Genomic DNA, 7,500 nt, shown 5'->3' with positions numbered 1-7,500 from the left:
AGTTGCCCTCAGCCAGGCTCTACCCAAATTTCTCTGGATGAAGCATCAATGTATATCCCTAACTTTAAAGATGAACCCCCTGTGCCCTGGTCTGGCCTCTGAGGACGACGCTGGGGGAGAAGCCAGCAGCAGACCCATCTCTGACCTGCCTCCCTTCTGCCCAGTCTGTCAGATTCGCTCTTCCCTCCGCCCTCCATGTGGCCTTTCTGATGGTGCGGACCAATGTACCCGCCCACTCTCGGCCCCACTCAGCAGTTCGGGGTCCTCCACAGCCAAGTCACAGCCGATCTGTCCGTGTCACACAGCCACATAGGACTGGACCAGGACAGACACTCATACTCCAACTCCTGATGAACTTTCTTTCCCAAAAAATCCCTGCTGGGCTTGCCCCAAGGAAGCTCCCCTGTCCCAGCCTACCTGCAGCCCTGCTCACTCTGCTGAAGTGACTGCTCTGTTTTTTAGCCTTGTCTCACAGCACCTCTGTCAGTATCACAGATAATCTTGATTCTGGTCCTCCATTACTGCGGCAGGCTCAAGCTGTAACTGAACTGAGGCTCTGCAGTCTCTGAGTCCTCACTCAGAGCCTGCCTCTGCCCAGGGCGGCTGTGAGTCCCCTTGTGCTCCTCTAGGGGAGAGGTCAGTAGGGCAGGGGTTTGGCTCATGCCACTTAAGCCAAGTCTACACACACTGCCCAAAATAGCATCTCTGCTCTTGCCAGTAGCATTGTGGAGACTAAGTTCTGAGGCAGCCCTTGTGAGGTCAGAGGTGGAGTTCCAGGTATGAATTCTGGGCCTCATAGTCCCAGAGGAAAGGCTAGTACTACATGCCAAGTGCCTGGCTTATCTCGAAGACCAGAGCCAGAGGTCACCCGCAGAAAGCCACAGAGGCTCCTGAGACCCAGGCTATAGAGAAAGCCGTGTAGATGGGGACGTAGGTAGAAGTTACCAGAAATCAGTAGAAAGGTGGAAGGATTGGAAAAACAATCTTGGGTCAGTCCTCAATGAGCCCTCAACATGAAGGAGAGGGAGGAGAATTAGACCCTGTCCTCAGGGGTCCCCATCTGGGAGGGGAGGGAAAATGCCACACCAGGTTTCCTGGGGCCCCCATTCCAGGCCCTGCCTTCTGGATGCTGCCTCTCTTAGGAAAGGCGTGCCCAGGGCTCCATGAGAAAAGCCAAGCACAGGGCTGGGACTCAAGACAGCAGTGAGATCTCAACTAGAGGGGTGAGGTCAGGAGGGAGCTGAGGACTGCCTGCAGCCGTGCCTCTGGGTGCGGGGGCCCGGTGGGGCCGGGAAGAACAGCAGGCATGCTGAAGCGTGGGGGTGGTGCCTGCCAAAGAGAGGTGGGCAGGAGGCAGGAAGCCCAGGAAGACAGACACACAGACCTTGATGGGAGAAGTTATAAATGTGGTCTTGTATGGGAATGAGGCCATCTTCTAGAGGTTACTGAACAGGGTGGCAGGTGTCTGTAGCCTGCACCTATGAGGCAGAGAGAAGAGGAATACAAGTTTGAGCCTAGCCTGGACTGCCTAGGATATTCCAGGGCTGGAGAGATGGCTCAGAGGTTAAGAGCACTGACTGCTTTTCCAGAGGTCCTGAGTTCAAATCCCAGCAACCACGTGGTGGCTCACAACCATCTGTCATGGGATCCGATGTCCTCTTCTGGTGTGTCTGAAGACAGCTACAGTGTACTCATATACATAAAATAAATCTTTAAAAATAGAAAGAAAATTCCAGGCCATCACTGGAACCCCGGGATAGTAACCCCGGCACTTGGAAAGCAGGGGAATGGGGTCAGAGTGGTCTACATAGGTCTACATAGTGAGTTGCAGGCAGGAGAATGCTCTGTACAGTGAGACTCTGTCTCAGAGACTAACTGAAGAGCCAGATGCCTGCAATCAGGAGTTCAAGGTCATTCTCCACTACAGAACAGGTTTAGACTAGATAGCCTGGGCTACAGCTATGTGAGACCCTAACTTTATTTTATTTTATTTTCAAGACAGACTGTTGTTGTTGTTGTTGTTGTTGTTGTTGTTGTTTAGCCCTAGCTGTCCCTGTAACTCACTCTGTAAACAATGTTAGCCTCAAACTCAGAGGCCAGCCTCTGGAGCTACCTCTGCCTCTAGAGTACTGGGCTTAAAAGGTGTGGCCACCACCCTGCAGAGGCCGTTCTTTTCACATACACACACACACACACACTCACACACACATACACACTCACACTCACACACACATACACACTCAAACACACCACACACACACTCATACACACACTCACACACACATACACACCACACACACTCACACACACATACCACACACACTCATACACACATACCACACACTCGCACACACAAACACATTCACACTCACACACACCCCTCCATTCAGGTGAATCCAGTGTTCCTGCCTGTGCCACAGTAAACAGGGAGTTGCCAGTATGAGGCAGAACTAAGAAAAGTAACTCGGTCTACAGGTTTGTCCTGTGTAGGAGCACCGTATTACTGGAGCACCATATTAAAGGAATGGGCATAGTGGTCCATGCTTGTAAACCCAGCAGTTGGGCAGTAAAGGTAGGAAGATGGAGAATTCAAAGCCAGCTTAGGTTAAGTAGCAGGTTTGGTTCTTGGGTTCTTGGGTTCCATCTTAAACAAAACCAGGAGAGAGGTCTAACATAATACTAAATGTTTAGGTGTATTTATCTTGTGTAGGTAGATATGTATGCATACCATCTGCATGCCTACAGATGGTCGTAAGCAACATGTGGTGCTGGGAATTGAACCTACACGATTGTTCCTGTACGAGAACAAGTTCTCAGAACCACTGAGCCATCTCTCCAACCTGGAGATTTTAGAACAGTTTTAACAACAGTTAACAGTTTTAAGAACAGGGATTGGAGGAGAGGGAGGGAGGGAGGGAAGGAGGGAGGGAGGGAGGGAGGGAGGGACTGGGTGTGAGACTGACTTAGAGAAAGGATAGGACAACCAAAATGTAATGAAGGGATCCATAAAGAGTCTCAGTGGCTGGGCCATGGTGGCGCACGCCTTTAATCCCAGCACTCAGGAGGGAGAGGCAGGCGGATCTTTGAGGCCAGCCTGGTCTACAAAGTGAATTCCAGGACAGTGCAGGGCTCCACAAAGAAACTTACCTTGAAAAAAAAACTAAATAAATTTTAGAAAGAAAGAAAAAGACAGGAAGGAAGGAAGGAAGAAAGAAGAAAGACAGGTAGGTAGGTAGATAGATAGATAGATAGACAGACAGACAGACAGACAGATAGAAAACGGTACTCACTCCCCTTGGCCCCACATATCCTGACACTGGAACAGCACAGAGAAGGTAGTAGTAGTAGTATGGTCCCTGCGCAAGGATGACACATAAATTTAAGAAGTGTTCCATTTTTTTTATTTTTTTTTTTATTTTTTATTTTTTTTGGTTCTTTTTTTTCAGAGCTGGGGACCGAACCCAGGGCCTTGCGCTTCCTAGGCAAGCGCTCTGCCACTGAGCTAAATCCCCAACCCCTTTTATTTTGTTTTAATTGAACATTGAAACAGTTCCCTTTTAATGTTCTAGAAGCTGGACTCACGTTAGGAAGTAAAACTGAACCAGGACTATGCAGGAATAAAAGGGAGCCGAGCACAGTATAAAGAGGAAAAGCTTTCCTGTAGAGGGCGACAAAGACCGGGCCATGTCAGGAACTTTCTTAACAGTCCACATCCTTAGGCCAACGGGACGCTTCAGCCGTTCCTGATTATAGCCTGAGCAGCTAAAGGGTCTGCTTCACTCCACAGCAGATCCTACGTGGGTTCAGACTATTGCGTTTCTTCCAGAAAAGGAGAGCTGCACCCTGGGAAAGAGAAACGCCTGCCTTCATCGCTGCCCTATGAGTGCTGTCCAGTCAAGAGATGCGTTCAATAGTGAGCTATGGGGGTTGGGGATTTAGCTCAGTGGTAGAGCGCTTGCCTAGCAAGCGCAAGGCCCGTGCGATGGTGGTGCTCTCCTTTAATCCCAGCACTCGGGAGGCAGAGGCAGGCAGATCTCTGACTTTGAGGCCAGCCTGGTCTACAGAACAAGTTCTAGGACAGCCAGCGCTACACAGAGAAACATTTCAGGAGGAGGGAGGCAGCAGAGGGAGAGAGTTATGGAACTAGGTGTGGAGGTGCACACCTATGGTCCCTGCACTTGGAAGGCCTGGGGCAGAAGTACTGAGTTTGAGGCTAGCCTGAGCAAAGAAACTCTGAGTCAAATAAATAAAGCTAGGATCTCATATGAAACCAGAAGTTGGCTGTTAGACTAGAAGGAGAGTTGGAATATATCCAGTCTAGAGAGGCAAGAGTCTTCCAGAGGTATGGAGAGATGGCTCAGTGGTTAAGAGCACTGACTGCTCTTCCAAAGGTCCAGAGTTCAAATCCCAGTAACTACATGGTGGCTCAAACCATCTGTAATGGGATTGGATGCCCTCTTCTGATGTGTCTGAAGACAGCTACATATATATATGCGCATGCTAACAGAGGGTGCGGATTGGGCTAGGGGTTACTATGAAATGCATTACCTGGTTTCACTATCCCCAAGGGCCAAGCAGCCTCTAAAGGGATCTAAGCAAGGAACAGAGTAGAGCTTCTTTACGACCTACATCCCTGAGGCCTTGAACTTCCAGCAAACTCCAGAGGAGGGCCAGGACCTTGGGGGACAGGAGGACTAAGAAGGAATAGGTGGGAGGGAGATGGGAACCTAGGCCCTGGGCTGCCTAGAGGCTTGTGGAGGGGCCAGTGAGGCACATGTTTGCAGAGGGTTGCCTGGGAGAGCTGACTGGATGGAAGGTGGTCTCTGCTGGAAGCTAGGAGGGTTCCACAGTGGACAGAGGAGGGTGGGAGGGAGGGAGGGAGGGAGGAGGAGGGACTCAGAATAATGAATCACACTAGTCCAGATAGGACCAGTGCAGATAACTGGGCACAGAGAAGACACACCCAGAAAGAGCCCTTTCCCCTAAGGCAGGCTCTGAGTAGGGTTACCACATCGAATACAGTATACAGTTAAGGGTGTGTGTGTGTGTGTGTGTGTGTGTGTGTGTGTGTGCGTCTTGTGTGTGTGTGTGTGTGTGTGTGTGTGTGTGTGTGTGTGCGTGCATGTGTGTGTGTACTAGGAACCAGTCCCAGGTCTTCACTTGGTATGATAGTGTCACCTTTAAACCCAGCACTGGTGAATCTGAGGTAGGAGGAACACAAAGATTTGAAGCCCAGCTGAGCTATGTAGCAAGTACTAAGCCAGCCAGGTCTGTATATAACAAGGCAAGTCTCAAACAACTAAAACAGAGGATGAAAAGATGGCTCAATGTTTTAGAGTACTTGTTGCCCTTCCAAAGGACCCATGTTCGAATCCCAGCACCCACAGGGGAAGGAAACAACTGTAACTGCAGTTCCAGGGGAACTGACGCCTTCTTCTGACTCCTTTGGGCACTGCATGTAGTGTTCAGGCACACTCAGCCCCAACACCCATACAAACACCCACACACATAAAATAAAATGGAATATAAGGGGAAAAAAAAGGATGGTGAGAAGGCTGAGTGAGTGAAGGCATTTTCTTTATTTTTTTTTAACATTTATTTATTTTATGTGTGTGAGTACACTGTAGCTGTCTTCAGACACACCAGAAGAGGGCATCAGACCCCATTACAGATGGTTGTGAGCCGCCATGTGGTTGCTGGGATTTGAACTCAGGACCTCTGGGAAAGCAGCCAGTGCTCTTAACCGCTGAGCCGTCTCTCCAGCCTGACTGAAGGCATTTTCATACAAGCCTGGTGACCTGAGTTCTCTCCCAGGACTCAAATGGTGGAAGAAGAAAACTGATCCCCACAGGTTTGTAGAGGAGTGGTTCTGATGCTTTGATTTATTCCGGAATCTGTGTTTACTGATGCTGAAGGCCCATGTTCCCAATTGGTTTTTGATCTATCAGTAAAGATGCCATGGCTAATGGTTGGACAGAAAGAAAAGAAAAAAAAAAAGAAAAGAAAAGAAAGAGAGAGGTGGGACTTCCAGGCTCCCGCAGGCTTGGAGAGAGAAGAGGGCAGGAGGAAAGAATCGATAGACATGGGGGAGAGAAACTGAACAGACTCAGAGCTGCTGGGGAGATCTTCCAAAATGTAGGCAGAAGAGGAAATCGGCCCATGGAAGGGCAGCCAGAAAATGTCTTGGGCAGCAAGACCAATGGGCTTCATAGAAGGTAACGGGGCAACTAAATTGAGGGCAGATTTAGAGGTGTTGAACTAGGAGTAAAGGGAAGGGCCCGCTAGCCGAGAAAGGCTTAGAAGAGCCCAGCCACAGAGCCAATAAGGCAGGTTAAAAATGAGTCATTAACGTGTGTGTCTCTCATCCACAGATCCGAGATAGGGGGTACGCACCTGCGACCATCCAGGAGCACAAAGTGGGACAGCCAAAAAACTCCCACTACACAAGTCGTCTACACACACACACACACACACACACACACACACACACACACACACACACACAGAAATGTAATTTTTTTTAAAGCATAAATATCCAGGTAGTGATGGCTGCACATGTCTTTAATCCAACACTTGGGAGGCAGAGACAGGCAGATCGCTGTGAGTTTGAGGCCAGCCTGGTCTGCTAGTGAGTTCCAGGACAGGAAGGAGAAACAGTCTTGAACAACCAAAATAGATCAATAAATAAAGATAAAAAGCACAAACAAACTTTGCAAAATGACAGTATCATAGCTAGTGAGATTTATCTGAGCCCCTTCAAGCTCTTCCAGTCCTTTCTCTGATTCCTTCAATGGGGGTTCCATTCTCAGTTCAGTGGTTTGCTGCTGGCATTCGCCTCTGTATTTGCCTTATTCTGGCTGTGTCTCTCAGGAGAGATCTACATCCGGTTCCTGTCCGCCTGCACTTCTTTGCTTCATCCATCTCGTCTAATTGGATGGCTGTATATGTATGGGCCACATGTGGGGCAGGCTCTGAATGGGTGTTCCTTCTGCCTCTTTTTTTTTTTTTTTTTTTCGGAGCTGGGGACTGAACCCAGGACCTTGCCACTGAGCTAAATCCCCAACCCCTTCTGCCTCTGTTTTAAACTTTGCTGAGGCACTATTTTTGCTAACGACAACAACAACAACAAAAAGCACAAACAAAAATAACCAATGCTGGGGTTGGGGATTTAGCCCCGTGGTAGAGCGCTTGCCTAGGAGGCGCAAGACCCTGGGTTCGGTCCCCAGCTCCGAAAAAAAAGAAAAGAAAAAAAAAAAAAAAAAAAAAAAAAAAAAAAAAAAAAAAAAAAAAAACAAAAAACAAACCAATGCTCTATTGCCGAGCTACATGCCCTGAGATTCTAAAATTCTTATTTTTGTTTTTATTTTTTTCATTTTTTAGTGTTTTGATTTTTTTTTTTTTTTGGCTTTTGGCTTTTGGTTTGGGGTGTGTGTGTGTGTGTGTGTGTGTGTGTGTGTGTGTGTGTGTGTGTGTCCCCTCCAAGACACAGTTTCTCTGAGT

At 48.5% G+C, this 7,500-nt stretch overlaps 1 protein-coding gene and 1 pseudogene across 1 annotated transcript in view; one reads left to right on the top strand and one right to left on the bottom strand.

Moving 5' to 3' along the window:
• Aqp7 (aquaporin 7) overlaps positions 1-658 on the bottom strand; it is a 14,116-nt gene extending 13,458 nt beyond the window's left edge. Inside the window, exon 1 of the mRNA XM_032890240.1 lies at positions 418-658. The gene's annotated coding sequence lies outside the window, so the exon portion shown is untranslated. The remainder of the gene's footprint in view (positions 1-417) is intronic.
• Positions 659-3,282: 2,624 nt separating this feature from the next.
• On the top strand, positions 3,283-3,401 carry LOC116890380 (annotated as a pseudogene).
• Positions 3,402-7,500: the final 4,099 nt, after the last annotated feature.

The sequence above is a fragment of the Rattus rattus genome, chromosome 1 (assembly GCF_011064425.1).
Source record: "Rattus rattus isolate New Zealand chromosome 1, Rrattus_CSIRO_v1, whole genome shotgun sequence".
In the NCBI taxonomy this organism is placed as follows: domain Eukaryota; kingdom Metazoa; phylum Chordata; class Mammalia; order Rodentia; family Muridae; genus Rattus; species Rattus rattus.
The sequence above is the reverse complement of the archived record's forward strand: the minus strand, read 5'-3'. Positions and strand labels throughout refer to the sequence as shown.